Genomic DNA, 21,638 nt, shown 5'->3' with positions numbered 1-21,638 from the left:
CTGTTCTTGCTGCTCGTGTTCCCACTGCTCCTGCACCACCGCTTCTGCCCACACCTATGGCTGCTACTTCTGGAGGGGCCCGCCCTTCTCGCGGTGGGAGTCGCTCTCGTCCTCCTCGGTTCTGCACTCACTGTCGGAGGCCTGGTCACCTTGCGCCTGACTGCTATCAGAAGCAGCGGGGTGTGCCTCCTCGTGCTCCACCTTCAGCGCTTGTCACCACCGGCTTCACCGAGCAGGATATAGCGAGACTCCAGCGTCTCCTTACCTCCTCCGGCCCTGCTTCGACGGGCACTGCTGCCTCTGCGGCTGTTTCCTCTCCACAGTCAGGTACATCTTCGTGGGTTCTGGATTCTGGAGCTTCTTTTCACATGTCCCCTGATTCTTCTTCTCTTTCTTCACTTCGACCTCTTTCTCTTCCTGTCCGTGTTCTTACTGCCGATGGTACTTCTCTCCCTGTTGCTAGTCGTGGTACTCTTTCTACCTCTTCCTTCACCGTTCCTGATGTTTCTCATGTTCCCCGTCTTACCATGAACTTGTTTTCCGCTGCTCAACTCACTGATTCTGGTTGTCGGGTCATTCTTGATGTTGATTCTTGTTCTGTTCAGGACACTCACACTCGGGCACTGGTTGGGGCTGGCCCTCGGTGCCGTGACTCCCAGGGACTTTGGGAGCTTGACTGGCTTCAAGTTCCTTCTTCCAACACTTCATCGACCGCATCATGTGTGCTTGCTGCTTCCACTACCGCCTCCTTTCAGCAGTGGCATCATCGTCTTGGTCATCTTTGTGGTTCTCGCTTGTCATCTTTACTTCGTCGAGGTCTTCTGGGGCCTGTCTCAGGAGATGTCTCGCTTCAGGGTTTTCAGGGTTGTAGACTTGGTAAACAGAATCAGTTACCTTATCCTACTAGTGCGTCTGTATCTCAGCGTCCGTTTGTTTTGGTCCATTCTGATGTATGGGGTCCGGCTCCTTTTGCTTCCAAGGGGGGCCACCGCTACTATGTTCTTTTTATCGATGACTTCTCTCGCCACACTTGGATTTATTTTATGACTTCTCGCAGCGAGGTTCTCTCGATATATAAGCGTTTTGCTGCCATGATCCATACTCAGTTTTCCACGCCTATACGTGTCTTTCGGGCTGATTCTGCCGGTGAGTATATCTCCCAGCATCTGCATGGTTTTCTTGCTGAGCATGGTACTCTTGCCCAGTTTTCCTGCCCTGGCGCCCATGCCCAAAATGGCGTCGCTGAGCGCAAACATCGCCACCTACTTGAGACGGCTCGTGCGATGATGATCGCTGCCTCTCTTCCTCCTCACTTCTGGGCTGAGGCTGTGTCTATTTCCACCTATCTCATCAACCTTCAGCCCTCCACAGCCTTGCAGGGTGGTATTCCTCTTGAGCGTCTCACTGGTCACACTCCTGATTACTCGACCCTCCGTCTTTTTGGTTGCGTTTTCTATGTTCTTCTTGCTCCACGCGAACGCACCAAGCTGAGTGCTCAGTCTGTTGAGTGTGTCTTCCTTGGCTATAGCCCTAAGCACAAAGGATATAAGTGTTGGGATCCTATTGGTCGACGGATGCGCATATCTCGGGATGTCACTTTTGGTGAGTCTCGTCCGTTCTACCCGCGTCCCTCCTCCTCTTCCTTCTCGGTGGATGATATTTCTTTTCTCATGTTTCCTGACTCACCTCCTCCTGTGCCTCTGGTCTCTGCTCCGCCGAGTCTCTCACCACCTTCTTCTCCTCCACCCGCCAGACCTCCCTCTCCTCCCTCACCACCGTCCCCACCCTCTGCACCTTCCTCTCCCCTGTCACCTTCCTCGATTACGGTCGTCCCTTCCTACCCTTTCCACTACTCCCGTCATCCCCGTGTGGATGAGGCTGCTTCTTCTGACATGCCATCTACCTCTGATGCGATGCCCTATCCGTCCGAGCCGACTCATCATCTTCGTGCTCGTCCTCGTCCTCCTCCTGGTCGCTATTCTCCCACTCACTATGGTCTTTCGGCTGCCCTTGAGCCGACCTCTTATCGGGATGCTCTTGCTCATCCCGAATGGCAGCTAGCGATGGCTGAGGAGATTGCTGCTCTTGAGCGTACTGGCACATGGGATGTTGTCACTCCTCCTTCCTCTGTTCGTCCCATCACCTGCAAGTGGGTCTACAAGATCAAGACTCGCTCCGATGGTTCCCTTGAGCGCTACAAGGCTCGACTTGTGTAATATCCCAGGTTTAGAGGCAATAAAATGAGAGAACACCAAAGTGTGCATTGCATTCATGCATAGAAAATCCGGGGAATTTTCGCGCTTCAAATAAAACTTACCACAGTAACTGAAGTTTCACTTGACTTGATGGAATTGAAGTAGATCATCAAGTCAAGCGCTATAAACTTCACTGTGACCTTTGCTAAAACCTTGTTTTGGGTAGAGATGATTTGATCTATGGGCTAGATCAAATAGAATTAGTTTTACAACAAACAACACCTTAAGTAAGGATCAACTACAAGATCTTATAAAGGATCTCAACATGCCATTCCTTACAACAACACATGAATAATTATTCAATCCTAAATCAAAGAACACAATTAATTAAGACACTATTCTATATTTATCTTATCCATGTCTTCTACTAGATAAATGTTCCTACCATGAGTCACATGGTATATCTTTTCAACCACAATGCTTGAACTCAAGCCAAGGACAATCATATTTATTCTTCATTAACTTGGACCATTCCAACCTTGTTTCCTAACTCATTCCATTAAACCTTAGAGAAAGGAGAGTACCCTTCATATGCTTATATTATGCATTCAATAGAACCTAGCTTACTATTTAAAACATTATCCAAGTGAAGTACTTGTTGATGCTAACCAATGATACAAGAGATATAAGTCAAGTATTAAACTCTACTTGACCTAGCTAATACTTAATAGTAAGTAAGAACCTCTTTTACTAGTGATCCAAGAGAGAGGCAAGTGTGGTGATCATTACACCTTGGTAATGATCATAAACCCTAGAGAAGACCTTACCAATTCCAAAGAGCTTAAGCTATATGTGTATACTCAAGTATATGGGTCAATACTTGATCTTGGAGAATAGAACCATGATTCATTAATAAACCACAAGGATGCCAATACTTTGATCATTACAAATTGGGTGATGATCATAAATCCTAATAATCTAAGTGAGTGTGTTGAGAGAAGTATTAAAGAAGAGAGACTATTGAGGAATAAGTGGATCATGTCTAATGCAGGATCTTACCTTATAAATTAAGATGAAAAGTGAAACCTATACATATGATCAATAGATCTCATTCTTCTCATGAAATGATAAATATATCAATAGTAGTTAATCCAGACCAATACTCATGCCTTGTGTAGTATTGATATGGTATTTAAACCTTGCTTATCCAAACACTTGAGACAAACCTAGCATTGCCTTGATACAATAATTCTACCTAAGTGAGGAGGATGACCCTATCCAATTAAGCATAACCAAGCTTATGCTCATACCTAATCCTAGTTGTGTATCACTTGGGTGATCACTACTAAAACCCTAGACCATATTTGGATTTCAATCCAAGGATTACTTTGGATCATAAGAAGAACCCTGCCATGCCTCATGCCTATTTAATACTTCAATTATTGAAGCATCACCAAAACCCTAAACCTTTCACCTAGGAATTACTTCACATAAAATATTGAACTCTACTTTTCCATCCTAATAGACCAAATGAAGTAGTGTTCTATAAATTAAACCATCATTAGCAAATGCATTGCTAATTATAAACATAGGATTCATCTTAATTAGTTCAAGCTAAAATTTACTACAACCAGATTAGTGATTATAGAATTTTCTTAGCCATCTTCTTAAAACCATAGGAATAATTCTTCACATACAATCATAACACAATTCCAACCTTATTACCAATAATATGAAACTCTACCCATAATTAAATTATGTGAGTAATCACTATGAATAAGCACTAGCACAATAGAATATGTTCACCTTCACATGTTCTCAATTTCAAATCCTTTAAAACAGAATTGATTCCTAAATTTAAAAGGGCAATTGAGATGAACCCTAAATCTATAATTATTTTAAATTTTGAGTTGTGTCTCATGAGAACATAAAATTAATCAATTATAAAATAGTTGTTTGAAAACAAAACAATATAGTGAGTAAAATTATCAAATTGTTTTGATACTAAAATAGTTTAGAACCTGCAAAACAAAGCAGAAATCAAATTTGAATTCAAACCAGAAAATAGAAAACAAAACAAAATTCAAAACAGAAATTTAAAAGAGAATGAGAGGGGCTTACCAGGCTTACCTCTTCGGTCGCAGCCCAGCACCGCACCAGCCGAAGCAGGCCAACACAGCCCAGACACGGCCCAGCCCAAAACCACTTACCGTTTCGCTGCTGTGAGAAGAAAAACGAGACCGTCGTCTTCTCCGGCGTCGACAGCGCAGAGGGAAAGTCGGCCACCTCACCGTGGATGGATAGGGACGCCCTGGACGTTGCTGGCCATCTCAGAACCGTGCCCAACTCCTCTCGCGTCCATCCTATCCAAAATGGCATCAAGATCGACGCTCAGAACCCGCCGACGTTGCCGCCACATCTGAGCCATTGCCGGAATAGAAATGACCATGTCGACCTCCTCTGGCTCTATAAATACATCCGAAGCATAACCGTGTAGTCCTTGTTCTTCGCCACCCATCCATTCCCTCTCTAGCTTGCTCAATTGTTCCCAATCATCCATTTACTGTCGCCGGCGTCGAGGAAGAATCCGGCGATGGGAGCCACCCCAGACTCCAGCGCGTGGTCGAGGAGGTGCGCCTCGGCGCGTAGACTATCTGGGAGCAAGCACGCATCAAGAGGAGCTCGGAGCCAGAAGAATTTCACCGTTCCCTTTCCTTCGGGTTCGCCGGGAGTTCGCCAATCACCGTCGTCTCCGTCGACCATCGCCGGAGCTGATCATACCATCGTACTCACGGTGAGTTTGCGCGTCAGTAGAACCTACTCTCGCTTCCTAGCTTACATCCTAGCCCTAGTTTGCATTCTGGCCGAGCCGCACCGCCGCAGTCGAGGTCGCCGGCGTAGCTCCGGTGGTCCTCCGAGTTAAGCGACCACACCATCATACTCAGTGGATCGAGGGGATCCAGAAATTGGTAGTCGCGCGTCCCGGGAGGCCTTAAATCGGCGTCTCCGTCGTGCCCTGCCTCGCCGGCGTTGAGCCACCGGTAGGGTGACGTGGCCGTGGGGACCCGGGAGCATTTTGACTTGGTCGTTGCCCCGTGGCAGCTGACCTAGTCAAGGCCCCACCTGTCTGCGTGTATGGGTAGAAAACGAACCGGTACACTTAGTATTTTTGTTTAAATTCAAAATCCAGAAATTACTGAAACTTTGCAAAATTATATAAAATCTATTTCAACTCGGAAAAATATAAATAATATATCAAAATGTTCACAAAAATAAAATCTATCAAAATAAAATATAAAACAAAAATGTGTGTCAAAATAAAAATTCACTTATTTTTCTCTTTATTAATTATGCCATTTCAATTATTTAAAATACAATTTGAATTCAATAATTAGTGAAGTTTCAAATTTAAGTTTTAACTATTCAGTAACTAATTAAAATGTTAAGATTAATTTTCTTTATCATATTCTCATCAATTAAAATATTAGTGGTAATTCCTAAACCCTAATTTGCAAATTACCATTTACCATTTTCTTTAAATAAAATAAAGTAAGAAGATACTAAAAGTTAAGGTTATTTTGGTAATTCAAAACTTGTATGTTTAAACATATTTAATTCTCAAGTTAATTAATTAAATCTTAATAACACTTATAAAACCCTAGTTTCTAATTAAACCCTAACTAGTAATTAGTTTAATTCTTAAACCTCTAAAAATTAATAGCATGTTAAAATTATTAATAACTTTATTTCAAGAACTTAATCACATTAATTCTAGTACCAAGTATTACTTTAAGAATTGGATCATAATTTAGAAACCTTAGTTTTATTCTAAGTTAGAAACTGGATTCCATTATTTTATGTGTTCATCCTAAATAGTTGCAATCCTAAAACCCTAGGGGTTTAGCTCATGTAATCATATAAGCTTCATCTATACCTATAGAACCCTAGTAAGAAACAAATGAATGCATGCTTAGGATCCACTAGCATAAACCAAGTCACATGAGATTATCATTCCATGTTCCTATTCTTAATTAAAACCTATATGATTAACTAGTATCACCTAGGTATAAACCCTAACTTGCTAATTGGATTAGTACCATTGATCACCACTCCTATATACCATACCATTAGGATCAACCTCAACCATCATAATTTAGTAGAACCATAATTATGAACCCTAGCATCAACCTTATATAGCAATACACAACACATGTTCCTATCCCACTAAACCCTACTTAAGGATCATAAACCACTTAACTTAGAAACCATTAGAGATTATTTAGTAAAGCAAATGTGAAGCCATAGTAAACCTAATAGCAAACCTATGGAACCATCTTAATAACCATCCTTTGATATGATGTATGTGGGAAACCATGGTAATAACCCTACCAATACTTGCTACATATAAACCCATTCCACTTAAAGAACCCAACTAGCTTTATTTAGAAAACTAAATGAACCCATTAGTAAACCCTAGAAGCCATAGCTCCTATTTAAAGTAGTTATTATTATTAACATGTTCTTCAAAAGTTATTCTTTTGAAGTACAAATGTCAATCAAACCTTAGGAGCCTAATCCTTCCTTGAAATACTCATTATTTCTTAAACAACATGTTCTTCAAAAGTTATTCTTTTGAAGTATAATATAAGTAATCATCAACCATGTTCTGTAGAACTTAAAATTGACAATTGTTCTTTACATATTATTCCATCACTATTCTTTATGTGTATGATTATTATGATGTCTTATATCACTTGGTTATGATGCTAATATAACCAAAACCCTAATAAGAATCTTGTTTGAGAACCATTCTAAAAGTGCAACCAACCCTAAAGAAATCTTTACAACTCATACATCCTAAATCATCGAGATTAGGTTACACTCGGGACGATTGCATCTCATACTATGCATTATAGCATTTTTGCCAGTTCTTTAAACATTGTCCTTACTGGACAATGATGGTATTTCGCAATTTGGAGTTCTCACGTATCGAAGCTTTTGCCTGCATAATCTTGCAGTCAAGAAAGGCAAGTTCATCGCTTGCTCATGTCATTTGATTATTTGTATCAAACTATATGCAAAGTACTATACTTATCACTCATGCATTGAAAAGCAAAGTATTATTTTACAATTATGAATATGACTATGTGGTGGGCAATGGAACCATGGTATGTGTTGATATGGTGGAGGTTCCATTGCATGGGTTATATCACCCTAGGATTAATTACCAATGCCGTCCAGTGATTCTAGCGCCGTACAAACCGCGTTGACCATGAGATCTATAATGACTCTGGGGAAGTGATACGTCTCCGACGTATCGATAATTTCTTATGTTCCATGCCACATTATTGATGTTATCTACATGTTTTATGCACACTTTATGTCATATTCGTGCATTTTCTGGAACTAACCTATTAACAAGATGCCGAAGTGCCGCTTCTGTTTTCTGCTGTTTTTGGTTTCAGAAATCCTAGTAAGGAAATATTCTCGAATTGGACGAAATCAACGCCCGTGGGCCTATTTTTCCACGAAGCTTCCAGAAGTCCGAAGACGAAACGAAGAGGGGCCACGAGGCAGCCAGAGCATAGGGCGGCGCGGCCCCTGCCCTGGCCGCGCGGCCCTATGGTCTGGGCCCCTCGCGCCGCCTCTTGACCTACCCTTCCGCCTACTTAAAGCCTCCGTGACGAAACCCCCAGTACCGAGAGCCACGATACGGAAAACCTTCCAGAGACGCCGCCAACGCCGATCCCATCTCGGGGGATCCAGGAGATCGCCTCTGGCACCCTGCCGGAGAGGGGAATCATCTCCCGGAGGACTCTACGCCGCCATGGTTGCCTCCGGTGTGATGTGTGAGTAGTCTACCCCTGGACTATGGGTCCATAGCAGTAGCTAGATGGTTGTCTTCTCCCCATTGTGCTATCATTGTCGGATCTTGTGAGCTGCCTAACATGATCAAGATCATCTATCTGTAATTCTATATGTTGCGTTTGTTGGGATCCGATGAATAGAGAATACTTGTTATGTTGATTATCAAAGTTATATCTACGTGTTGTTTATGATCTTGCATGCTTTCCGTTACTAGTAGATGCTCTGCCAAGTAGATGCTTGTAACTCCAAGAGGGAGTACTTATGCTCGATAGTGAGTTCATGCTCGCATTGACACTGGGACAGTGACAGTAAAGTTCTAAGGTTGTGTTGTCTGTTGCCACTAGGGATAAAACATTGATGCTATGTCTAAGGATGTAGTTGTTGATTACATTACGCACCATACTTAATGCAATTGTCTGTTGCTTTGCAACTTAATACCGGAGGGGTTCGAATGATAACCTGAAGGTGGACTTTTAGGCATAGATGCAGTTGGATGGCGGTCTATGTACTTTGTCGTAATGCCCAATTAAATCTCACTATACTCATCATGATATGTATGTGCATGGTCATGCCCTCTTTATTTGTCAATTGCCCAACTGTAATTTGTTCACCCAACATGCTGTTTGTCTTATGGGAGAGACACCTCTAGTGAACTGTGGACCCCGGTCCAATTCTCTTTACTGAAATACAATCTACTGCAATACTTGTTCTACTATTTTCTGCAAACAATCATCTTCCACACAATACGGTTAATCCTTTGTTACAGCAAGCCGGTGAGATTGACAACCTCACTGTTTCGTTGGGGCAAAGTACTTTGGTTGTGTTGGGCAGGTTCCACGTTGGCGCCGGAATCCCTGGTGTTGTGCCGCACTACATCCCGCCGCCATCAACCTTCAACGTGCTTCTTGGCTCCTCCTGGTTCGATAAACCTTGGTTTCTTTCTGAGGGAAAACTTGCTGCTGTGCGCATCATACCTTCCTCTTGGGGTTCCCAACGAACGTGTGAGTTACACGCCATCAAGCATATTTTCTGGCGCCGTTGCCGGGGAGATCAAGACACGCTGCAAGGGGAGTCTCCACTTCTCAATCTCTTTACTTTGTTTTTGTCTTACTTAGTTTTATTTACTACTTTGTTTGCTGCACTAAATCAAAATACAAAAAAATTAGTTGCTAGTTTTACTTTATTTGCTATCTTGTTTGCTATATCAAAAACACAAAAAAATTAGTTACTTGCATTTACTTTATCTAGTTTGCTTTATTTACTGTTGCTAAAATGGCCAACTCTGAAAATACTAAGTTGTGTGACTTCACAACCACAAATAATAATGATTTCTTATGCACACCTATTGCTCCACCTGCTACTACAGCAGAATTCTTTGAAATTAAACCTGCTTTACTGAATCTTGTTATGCGAGAGCAATTTTCTGGTGTTAGTTCTGATGATGCTGCTGCCCATCTTAATAATTTTGTTGAACTATGTGAAATGCAAAAATATAAAGATGTAGATGGTGATATTATTAAACTAAAATTGTTCCCTTTCTCATTAAGAGGAAGAGCTAAAGATTGGTTGCTATCTCTGCCTAAGAATAGTATTGATTCATGGACTAAATGCAAGGACGCTTTTATTGGTAGATATTATCCTCCTGCTAAAATTATATCTTTGAGGAGTAGCATAATGAATTTTAAACAATTAGATACTGAACATGTTGCTCAAGCTTGGGAAAGAATGAAATCTCTGGTTAAAAATTGCCGAACCCATGGACTGACTACTTGGATGATCATCCAAACCTTCTATGCAGGACTAAATTTTTCTTCACGGAATTTATTGGATTCAGCTGCTGGAGGTACCTTTATGTCCATCACTCTTGGTGAAGCAACAAAGCTTCTTGATAATATGATGATCAACTACTCTGAATGGCACACGGAAAGAGCTCCACAAGGTAAGAAGGTAAATTCTGTCGAAGAAACCTCTTCCTTGAGTGATAAGATTGATGCTATTATGTCTATGTTTGTGAATGATAGGACTAATATTGATCCTAATAATGTTCCATTAGCTTCATTGGTTGCACAAGAAGAACATGTTGATGTGAACTTCATAAAAAATAATAATTTCAACAACAATGCTTACCGGAACAATTCTAGTAACAACTATAGGCCATATCCTTATAATAATGGCAACGGCTATGGTAATTCTTATGGGAATTCTTACAACAATAATAGGAGTTCACCCCCTGGACTTGAAGCCATGCTTAAAGAATTTATTAGTACACAAACTGCTTTTAACAAATCTGTTGAAGAAAAGCTTGGGAAAATTGATATACTTGCTTCTAAAGTCGATAGTCTTGCTGCTGATGTTGATCTTTTGAAATCGAAAGTTATGCCTAATGAGAATCATCATAATAAAATTGTTATTACAGCAAATTCCATCCAAGTTAGAATTAATGAGAATATAAGATTAATGGCTGAACTGCGTGCTAGGTGGGATAGAGAAGAAAATGAAAAACTAGCTAAAGAGAAGAATATAGCTAAAGTTTGGACTATTACCACCACTAGTAATGCTAATGCTACACATGTTGCTGCACCTCCTACTAATACTAATAAAAGAATTGGTGTTAGCAATGTTTCCACTTCTAATGCAAAGCGCGAGAAACTGCCTGAAACTGCTAAAACTGCTGAAACTCGCTCGTGATAAAGCTGCTGAAATTTTTTCCAACATTGGGGATGATGATCCCATTGCTTTAGATTATAATGGTTTGAATTTTGATGATTGTCACATCTCTGAAGTTATAAAGTTCTTGCAAAAACTTGCTAAAAGTCCTAATGCTAGTGCTATAAATTTGGCTTTCACGCATCATATTACAAATGCTCTCATAAAAGCTAGAGAAGAGAAACTAGAGCGTGAAGCCTCTATTCCTAAAAAGCTAGAGGATGGTTGGGAGCCCATCATTAAGATGAAGATTAAAGATTTTGATTGTAATGCTTTATGTGATCTTGGTGCAAGTATTTCTGTTATGCCTAAGAAAATTTATGATATGCTTGACTTGCCACCGCTGAAAAATTGTTATTTGGATGTTAATCTTGCTGATCATTCTACAAAGAAACCTTTGGGTAAAGTTGATAATGTTCGTATTACCGTTAACAATAACCTTGTCCCCGTTGATTTTGTTGTCTTGGATATTGAATGCAATGCATCTTGTCCCATTATATTGGGAAGACCTTTTCTTCGAACTGTTGGTGCTATCATTGATATGAAGGAAGGTAATATAAAATATCAATTTCCTCTCAAGAAAGGTATGGAACACTTCCCTAGAAAGAGAATGAAGTTACCTTTTGATTCTATTATGAGAACAAATTATGATGTTGACACTTCGTCTCTCGATAATACTTGATACACACTTTCTGCGCCTAGCTGAAAGGCGTTAAAGAAAAGCGCTTATGGGAGACAACCCATGTTTTTACCTACAGTACTTTGTTTTTATTTTGTGTCTTGGAAGTTGTTTACTACTGTAGAAACCTCTCCTTATCTTAGTTTTGTGTTTTGTTGTGCCAAGTAAAGCCGTTGATAGAAAAGTAAGTACTAGATTTGGATTACTGCACAGTTCCAGATTTCTTTGCTGTCACGAATCTGGGTCCACCTCCCTGTAGGTAGCTCAGAAAATTAAGCCAATTTACGTGCATGATCCTCAGATATGTATGCAACTTTCATTCAATTTGAGCATTTTCATTTGAGCAAGTCTGGTGCCATTTTAAAATTCGTCAATACGAACTGTTCTGCTTTGACAGATTCTGCCTTTTATTTCGCATTGCCTCTTTTGCTATGTTGGATGAATTTCTTTGATCCACTAATGTCCAGTAGCATTATGCAATGTCCAGAAGTGTTAAGAATGATTGTGTCACCTCTGAATATGTTAATTTTTATTGTGCACTAACCCTCTAATGAGTTGTTTCGAGTTTGGTGTGGAGGAAGTTTTCAAGGATCAAGAGAGGAGTATGATGCAACATGATCAAGGAGAGTGAAAGCTCTAAGCTTGGGGATGCCCCGGTGGTTCACCCCTGCATATATCAAGAAGACTCAAGCATCTAAGCTTGGGGATGCCCAAGGCATCCCCTTCTTCATCGACAACATTATCAGGTTCCTCCCCTGAAACTATATTTTTATTCCATCACATCTTATGTGCTTTTGCTTGGAGCGTCGGTTTGTTTTTGTTTTTTGTTTTGTTTGAATAAAATGGATCCTAGCATTCACTTTATGGGAGAGAGACACGCTCCGCTGTAGCATATGGACAAGTATGTCCTTGGTTTCTACTCATAGTATTCATGGCGAAGTTTTTCCTTCGTTAAATTGTTATATGGTTGGAATTGGAAAATGATACATGTAGTAATTGCTATAAATGTCTTGGGTAATGTGATACTTGGCAATTGTTGTGCTCATTCTTAAGCTCTTGCATCATATACTTTGCACCCATTAATGAAGAAATACATAGAGCATGCTAAAATTTGGTTTGCATATTTGGTTTCTCTAAGGTCTAGATAATTTCTAGTATTGAGTTTGAACAACAAGGAAGACGGTGTAGAGTCTTATAATGTTTTCAATATGTCTTTTATGTGAGTTTTGCTGCACCGGTTCATCCTTGTGTTTGTTTCAAATAAGCCTTGCTAGCCTAAACCTTGTATCGAGAGGGAATACTTCTCTTGCATCCAAAATACTTGAGCCAACCACTATGCCATTTGTGTCCACCATACCTACCTACTACATGGTATTTTCCGCCATTCCAAAGTAAATTGCTTGAGTGCTACCTTTAAAATTCCATCATTCACCTTTGCAATATATAGCTCATGGGACAAATAGCTTAAAAACTATTGTGGTATTGAATATGTAATTATGCACTTTATCTCTTATTAAGTTGCTTGTTGTGCGATAACCATGTTCACTGGGGACGCCATCAACTATTCATTGTTGAATTTCATGTGAGTTGCTATGCATGTTCGTCTTGTCTGAAGTAAGAGAGATCTACCACCTTATGGTTAAGCATGCATATTGTTAGAGAAGAACATTGGGCCGCTAACTAAAGCCATGATCCATGGTGGAAGTTTCAGTTTTGGACATATATCCTCAAATCTCAAATGAGAAAATTATTAATTGTTGTTACATGCTTATGCATAAAAGAGGAGTCCATTATCTATTGTCTATGTTGTCCCGGTATGGATGTCTAAGTTGAAGAATAATCAATAGCGAGAAATCCAATGCGAGCTTTCTCCTTAGACCTTTGTACAGGCGGCATAGAGGTACCCCTTTGGGACACTTGGTTAAAACAGTGCATTGTGATGATCCGGTAGTCCAAGCTAATTAGGACAAGGTGCTTTATTACTACCGTTGACAAAATTGTTTCATGTTTTCAAAATCAAAGCTCTAGCACAAATATAGCAATCGATGCTTTTCCTCTATGGAGGACCATTCTTTTACTTTCAATGTTGAGTCAGTTCACCTATTTCTCTCCACCTCAAGAAGCAAACACTTGTGTGAACTGTGCATTGATTCCTACATATTTGCTTATTGCACTTATTATATTACTCTATGTTGACAATATCCATGAGATATACATGTTACAAGTTGAAAGCAACCGCTGAAACTTAATCTTCTTTTGTGTTGCTTCAATGCTTTTACTTTGAATTATTGCTTTATGAGTTAACTCTTATGCAAGACTTATTAATGCTTGTCTTGAAGTGCTATTCATGAAAAGTCTTTGCTTTATGATTCACTTGTTTACTCATGTCATATACATTGTTTTGATCGCTGCATTCACTACATATGCTTTACAAATAGTATGATCAAGATTATGATGGCATGTCACTCCGTAAATTATCTCGTGTTATCGTTTTACCTCGCTCGGACGAGCGTAACTAAGCTTGGGGATGCTGATACGTCTCCGACGTATCGATAATTTCTTATGTTCCATGCCACATTATTGATGTTATCTACATGTTTTATGCACACTTTATGTCATATTCGTGCATTTTCTGGAACTAACCTATTAACAAGATGCCGAAGTGCCAGTTGCTGTTTTCTGCTGTTTTTGGTTTCAGAAATCCTAGTAAGGAAATATTCTCGGAATTGAACGAAATCAACGCCCAGGGGCCTATTTTTCCACGAAGCTTCCAGAAGTCCGAAGACGAAACGAAGAGGGGCCACGAGGCAGCCAGAGAGCATAGGGCGGCGCGGCCCTCGCCTGGCCGCGCGGCCCTATGGTCCGGCCCCTCGCGCCGCCTCTTGACCTACCCTTCCGCCTACTTAAAGCCTCCGTGACGAAACCCCCAGCATCGAGAGCCACGATACGGAAAACCTTCCGTAGACGCCGCCAACGCCGATCCCATCTCGGGGGATCCAGGAGATCGCCTCCGGCACCCTGCCGGAGAGGGGAATCATCTCCCGGAGGACTCTACGCCGCCATGGTTGCCTCCGGTGTGATGTGTGAGTAGTCTACCCCTGGACTATGGGTCCATAGAAGTAGCTAGATGGTTGTCTTCTCCCCATTGTGCTATCATTGTCAGATCTTGTGAGCTGCCTAACATGATCAAGATCATCTATCTGTAATTCTATATGTTGCGTTTGTTGGGATCCGATGAATAGAGAATACTTGTTATGTTGATTTTCAAAGTTATATCTACGTGTTGTTTATGATCTTGCATGCTTTCCGTTACTAGTAGATGCTCTGGCCAAGTAGATGCTTGTAACTCCAAGAGGGAGTACTTATGCTCGATAGTGGGTTCATGCCCGCATTGACACCGGGACAAGGATGTAAAAGTTCTAAGGTTGTGTTGTGCTGTTGCCACTAGGGATAAAACATTGATGCTATGTCTAAGGATGTAGTTGTTGATTACATTACGCACCATACTTAATGCAATTGTCTGTTGATTTGCAACTTAATACTGGAGGGGGTTCGGATGATAACCTGAAGGTGGACTTTTTAGGCATAGATGCAGTTGGATGGCGGTCTATGTACTTTGTCGTAATGCCCAATTAAATCTCACTATACTCATCATGATATGTATGTGCATGGTCATGCCCTCTTTATTTGTCAATTGCCCAACTGTAATTTGTTCACCCAACATGCTGTTTGTCTTATGGGAGAGACACCTCTAGTGAACTGTGGACCCCGGTCCAATTCTCTTTACTGAAATACAATCTACTGCAATACTTGTTCTACTGTTTTCTGCAAACAATCATCTTCCACACAATACGGTTAATCCTTTGTTACAGCAAGCCGGTGAGATTGACAACCTCACTGTTTCGTTGGGGCAAAGTACTTTGGTTGTGTTGTGCAGGTTCCACGTTGGCGCCGGAATCCCTGGTGTTGCGCCGCACTACATCCCGCTGCCATCAACCTTCAACGTGCTTCTTGGCTCCTCCTGGTTCGATAAACCTTGGTTTCTTTCTGAGGGAAAACTTGCTGCTGTGCGCATCATACCTTCCTCTTGGGGTTCCCAACGAACGTGTGAGTTACACGCCATCAGGAAGCCAGCCGTATCTTTTCCCTTCTGCACGCCAACGGATTGGTAGAGCCGGTGGGGTGTGATACGTCCCCGACGTATCCATAATTTCTGTCGTTCCATGCTTGTTTTATGACAATACTTACATGTTTTGCTTGCACTTTATGATGATTTCATGCATTTTCCGGAACTAACCTATTAACAAGATGCCACAGTGCCCTTCCTGTTTTCATTGCTGTTTTTGGTTCCGTAAAGGCTGTTCGGGCAATATTCTCGGAATTGGACGAAATCAACGCCAAACCTCCTATTTTTCCCGGAAGGCTCCAGAACACCGAAGAAGAGTCGGAGAGGGGCCAGGGGGCCACCACACCACATGGCGGCGTGGGCCAGACCCTGGCCGCGCCGGCCTAGGGTGTGGCGCCCCCAGGTGCCCCCCTGCGCCGCCTCTTCGCCTATAAAATCCCTTTCGACCTAAAAACACCGTACGAATTGACGAAACTCCAGAAAGACTCCAGGGGCGCCGCCGCCATCGCGAAACTCCAATTCGGGGGACAGAACTCTGTTCCGGCACCCTGCCGGAACGGGGAAGTGCCCCCGGAAGCCATCTCCATCAACGCCATCGCCTCCATCATGCTCCGTGAGTAGTTCCCCCCATGGACTACGGGTTCTAGCAGTAGCTATGTCGGTATACTCTCCCCCATGTACTTCAATACAATGGTCTCATGAGCTGCCTTACATGATTGAGATTCATCTGATGTAATCGGTGTTGTGTTTGTTGGGATCCGATGGATGATACATTATGATTAGTCTATCTATAAAGTTTATGAAGTTATTGTTGCTGCAATCTTGTTATGCTTAATGCTTGTCACTAGGGCCCGAGTGGCATGATCTTAGATTTGAGCTTTATAATTATTGCTTAGATTGTATCTACAAGTTGTATGCACATGTCACTGTCCGGAACCAATGGCCCCGAAGTGAGAAGAATTGGGACAACCGGAGGGGATGGTAGTGATGTGAGGATCACATGTTTTCACGGTGTGTTAATGCTTTGCTCCGGTACTCTATTAAAAGGAGTACCTTAATATCCAAAGAGTTTCCTTGAGGCCCGGCTGCCACCGGCTGGTAGGACAAAAGATGTTGTGCAAGTTTCTCATTGCGAGCACGTACGACTATATACGGAAAACATGCCTACATAATTAATAAGCCTGATGTTCTTTCTTAATGCTTTGATTCCTATCAATTGCCCAACTGTAATTTGTTCACCCAACACTTGTTACTTGTTATTGGAGAGTTACCACTAGTGTAGATCGCTGGGAACCCCGGTCCATCTCTCATCATAATATACTTGTTCTACATGTCATTGGAAGTAGTATCAACTATCTTCTGGTGCCATCGCTCTCATATTGCTATTACTGCTGCTGTGTTATCACATTACTGCTCTCATATTACTGCTACTTTCACATCACCCCTGTTGCTAGTGCTTTTCCAGGTGCAGCTGAATTGACAACTCAGTTGTTAAGGCTTATAAGTATTCTTTACCTGCCCTTGTGTCGAATCAATAAATTTGGGTTATACTACCCTCGAAGACTGCCGCGATCCCCTATACTTGTGGGTCATCAAGACTGTTTTCTAGCGCCGTTGCCGGGGAGGCATAGCTCTACTCATAAGTTCACCTGGGGAGTACACTCTACCTCTCTCTCTGTTTTTAATTTGTTTTATTTTGCTTTGCTTAGTTTACTTTTGCCTAGTTTATTTGTGCTTAGTTTATTTCTGTCTAGTATTAGTTTGCGTAGTTTACTTTTGCTTAGTTTATTTTTGTCCTGTTTTATTTTCCTCATATACCCAAAAATCCATAAAAAATTGAAAAACCGAAAAATTAAAAACTGCTGTTATGGGAGAACCAACAACCTACTTGGAGCTCATAGAATGTTATAATAATTATAGGAAATCAAGAGCTGGTGAAGTAATGAGTGCTATGATAGAAAAAGTGAATACAATTGCTAAAATCTTGCTTAAACGCCTTGATATAAACTGTTGCTCTCAACAGGATACTAAACATCTTAAATTTCAATGTGGCTTTAGTGAGGAATTTTTAATTAAGAACTATAATCGGAATTGCTATATTCATTATGGGTTCGAAGAGGTAGAACAATTTGTCGTGTTTATGGGAGCCTCTGAGATCGAATCCTTCATGGTTGAGAATTATGAAACTTGTGTTGTTTGTAAGGACCTTAAAGATTATGTCTCTTCTATCCTTAATTGTTGCATAGAATGCTTCGGTGATAATCCTTATATCATTGATTATAAAGAGAGACTCATTAATGCACAAGAATGCACTCACAATTTGCAGGAACCTGTGGAAGAAGAAACTGATGAACCTGAAAGCTCATTGGATGAAAAAGAGGAGGAAATTGATGAACCTGAAAGCTCATTGGATGAAAAAGAAGAGGAGAGCGACGAACAAAAGGAGGAAGAATGGATTAGCTACCCATGCCAACCTTCTAATGAGAGTAACTCTTTATCTCTTACACTATTTGATTGTCCTCCATGCTTACCGGAAGAAGTTGAGTGTTATGTTCCTGTGGATTCTCTTGAAATAGTACCTATGAGTAATACTTGTGAGAATGATTATGCTACTGTTATTTATGATAATCCATGCTACTTTGATAAATCTTATGATAATGCTTTGTTTGTGCCTGATGTCGAAATGCATGGTACTAAAGAATTTTGCTTAGCAAATGTTTATGATAAAGCTCTAGATGATGGTCCTATGTTACTTGATAATATTAATTGTACTACTAATGAAAATGGGATTGGAGAGTTCTTGACTTATTCTATGAGTCCCATATCTCTTGAGATTGATCAACTACCTTGTTATATTATTAATAAAAGTAAGTTTGAAAGTTTTAATTCCACTATTCTTGAACTTGATAAAAATTATGTGTTTGGAAATTGTCGGGGGGAAGACCCCGGATAGGGCAATGGACGCGGAGCGGCCGGCTGGCCGCTGGCCGGCTCGCGGCAAAGGCCGGCTGAGGAGCAGCCGGCTGGCGCCGTGGCCGGCTGGTCCGGAAGCCGGCTGGCTCTAGGTCCTAGTCGGCCTGGCTACGGCCACCAATGCTGTAGCTGGGCCGGCTTCTACAAGCCATATCCGACTGGGGTTTGTACCTCAGACCGACTCGTGGCTGGCGAGTCTTGCACTGGAAGGAACCGGGTTGGTGATCCGGGTTCCTAAAGTCCACGCTGACTCCATCTTCCGTAAAGCGCGGGGCACTGTGGAGCAATAGTGCCGCGCGATGGACAGGCCGTCAGGGCTTACGACGATCCGTATCGCTGCTAAGTGGCTGACGGCGACAGGGACACCTCCTCCATACCGCCGACCGTGGCAGCCGGATGGGACAGGCCACGATGCCTCAACCACTCCTGACGTCACCGCCTCGGGAAGGAGCGGAAGCCGAAGCCGGCCCAGCCGGCCAGTAAACTATAGGGTCTTATATGTAAAGTGCCGGTGCCTATATAAGCCGCACTACCCCCTCTCGTGCAGGGGATCGATCATTTATTGCTTTCGCCCACCTACGGAGCTGCCCTGTGAGAGAGACCATCGTCTTCCTTAGCCTCTCAGGGCCAGCCGGACACAGCTCTAGGAGCACCACTGTACTGTGTGATCATCATATACACTCATCGCAGGAGTAGAGGGTTTACCGCCACCGGAGGGCCTCGAACCTGGGTACGTCGCCGTGTCGCCGTGCCCATACCCGCTTCCGGATACCGCCGTGAGATCCCTCAGAACCACTTCGATTAGCCACCCTATGGCATATGCCGTGACGATACCACGACATATGGCGCCCACCGTGGGGCCTTCAAAGCATCCTCGGCCGGTGTCTTCATCCGGACGGGCCTCACCATCACCACCGGCGAGCGAGTCGCTTCGTGCTTGATCTGGAGATTCGGCTCCCTCAACTGCGCGCGCCGACAACGCTGGCTGCTTCGCTGACCGGCCCTTCCCAGCCGGCGGCAGCGTCATCTCCTTCGACGGCTTCGACGTTTACGTCGCCACCGTCGCACCGCCGCGCTACCCGCGGCAGGTGCTGCGCTGCGCTAGCCCTCCTCCGCGAGCCGGCAGCAGCGCTCCCGCCAGCCCCGCCGTCGTGCAAGTCATGATGGCTGGCGAGGAGCTCCCCGAGAAGAACCCGCGCACCCGCGGCCCCGGCTTGGAGCGCAACATCGACCCCAACGCCTCCGGCTCGGGCCCGAAAGCGCCACCACCACCATCCCGGCTGGATGCAGTCCGGGCAAAACTGAGCACCCCGCTCACGCCTGGCGGAGATCCCACCGCCGTCGAGGCGGACTTGGAGGCGCACCGCCAGCTCCTCCTCAAGCAAACCGAAGAACTGGCTGCTGCTAAGCGCCAGATGGAGATCACCCGCCGCGAGTACAACCGCGCCCACGGCCTCACCTGTGCGGCGACGAGCCAAGCCGAGCCGGCCATATCCGCCGCAGGGGCCGCGACCTTGGCGCTGAGATCGCCCGCGACGGCGCTCCTTCGCCGGCTCCGTCCATGGAGCTCCCCGTCTACAACACGCCCGACAAGAACATGCGCGCGGCAGAAGCCGCCGCGGAAGAGCTGAACCGCCTTGAAGGCGAAGAGTTACGCCGTCAGACCAGGCGGGTGACTGAGCTGCTTAACGCAGCCAACAGGCAGATCGCCGACCCCAGGTATGTCAATGCCCCCAGAGCTTCTCACGCTCGTGGAGCTGCAGGCAACGACAGGGAAGGCGCCAGGGACACGGCCGAGTCCTCCTCCCCAGCACCAAGCCGGCGCCATGATTCCCGGGCCACGCACAGCTCGGGCCGGCCAAGCCAGCAGCCGAGCGGCAGCAGCCGCAGCCGGCCCCCTGCAAGCCGGAACCAGGAGCAAGACTCCGAGCCCCGCCGTCATCACCGAGCGGCTCCAGAAGCAAGCGGCGCGCGCCAGCCGGCACACTCCCGGCTGGGCCCGCGCATCGAGCCCGCCGACGCCCGAGATCGCCTCGACCGGCTGGTCGAATCCCGCATTGCGGAAGAAGAAGCTCCAGCCGGCCCAAAGTGCTTCGGGCCCCGCATCGCCAACGAGCCCACGCTCGAAGGCTTCACGCTCCCCCGCGACACCCCCAAGTACGACGGCACCGCCAAGCCGGAGGACTGGCTGCAGGACTACTCCACCGCAGTCGGCATCGCCAAAGGCAACAAGCGCTGGGCCGTGCGCTACTCCCCCCTGATGCTGGTCGGCTCCGCCCGCACATGGCTCAACAACCTGCCAGCCGGCAGCATAAACGGCTGGCTCGACTTCGAAGCGGCCTTCATCAGCAACTTCACCGGCACCTATCGCCGGCCGGGTCGCCCCCAGCAGCTCGAGATGTGCAAGCAGGGCCCCGACGAGACGGATCGCGCGTACCTGACGCGTTGGTGCGAGATGCGCAACTCCTGCGAGGGCGTGCACGAGATCCAGGCCATCGGCTTCTTCATGGGAGGCTGTCGGCCCAACACCATGCTGTGGCACAAGTTGCGCCGCAGTTGACCCCAAGTCGATGGCCGCCTTGATGGCCATCGCCGACAAGTACGCGCTGGCAGAGGAAGCCGGCAAGGCGCCGGCTGATATTTCACCGGCTCCAGCAAGGCGGGACAACAACAGGCCGGCTGAGCACAAGCCGGCCGAGGGCGGTTCGCATGGCAGCCGGCGGGACAACTACCGCGGCAAGCGTCACAGCGACCAGCCGGACCGCCGGTACGGCTCCGCCCACGTAGCCGCCGTGGAAGACAACGCGGCAGGCGGCAGCCGCCGCCAGAAGCAAGACCGGCAGTGGAAGCCGAAGTACACCTTTGAGCAAATGCTCGACTCGCCGTGCAAGTACCACAGCGGCAAGAACCCCTCCAACCACACCACCCGCGATCGCCACTTCATGAAGCGGCTGACAAGCGGTGAACCTCTACCGCCTCCACCCCCGCCTCCACCAGCCGGCGGGCCGGGTGGCCCAGCCGGCGCAGAGAACGCCAACCTCGAGCACCACGAGGCTAACCAAGTGCACCATGGCGGCCGATATCTGGCCGA

General features: G+C 44.7%; 1 pseudogene; it reads left to right on the top strand.

Moving 5' to 3' along the window:
• LOC127339731 (adenylate-forming reductase 06235-like) overlaps positions 1 to 21,638 on the top strand; it is a 45,871-nt pseudogene that overhangs the window by 2,798 nt on the left and 21,435 nt on the right.

This window comes from Lolium perenne, chromosome 3 (assembly GCF_019359855.2).
Source record: "Lolium perenne isolate Kyuss_39 chromosome 3, Kyuss_2.0, whole genome shotgun sequence".
Lineage (NCBI taxonomy): Eukaryota > Viridiplantae > Streptophyta > Magnoliopsida > Poales > Poaceae > Lolium > Lolium perenne.
Note: the sequence above shows the minus strand (reverse complement) of the source record. Positions and strands in the feature narration are given on the sequence as shown.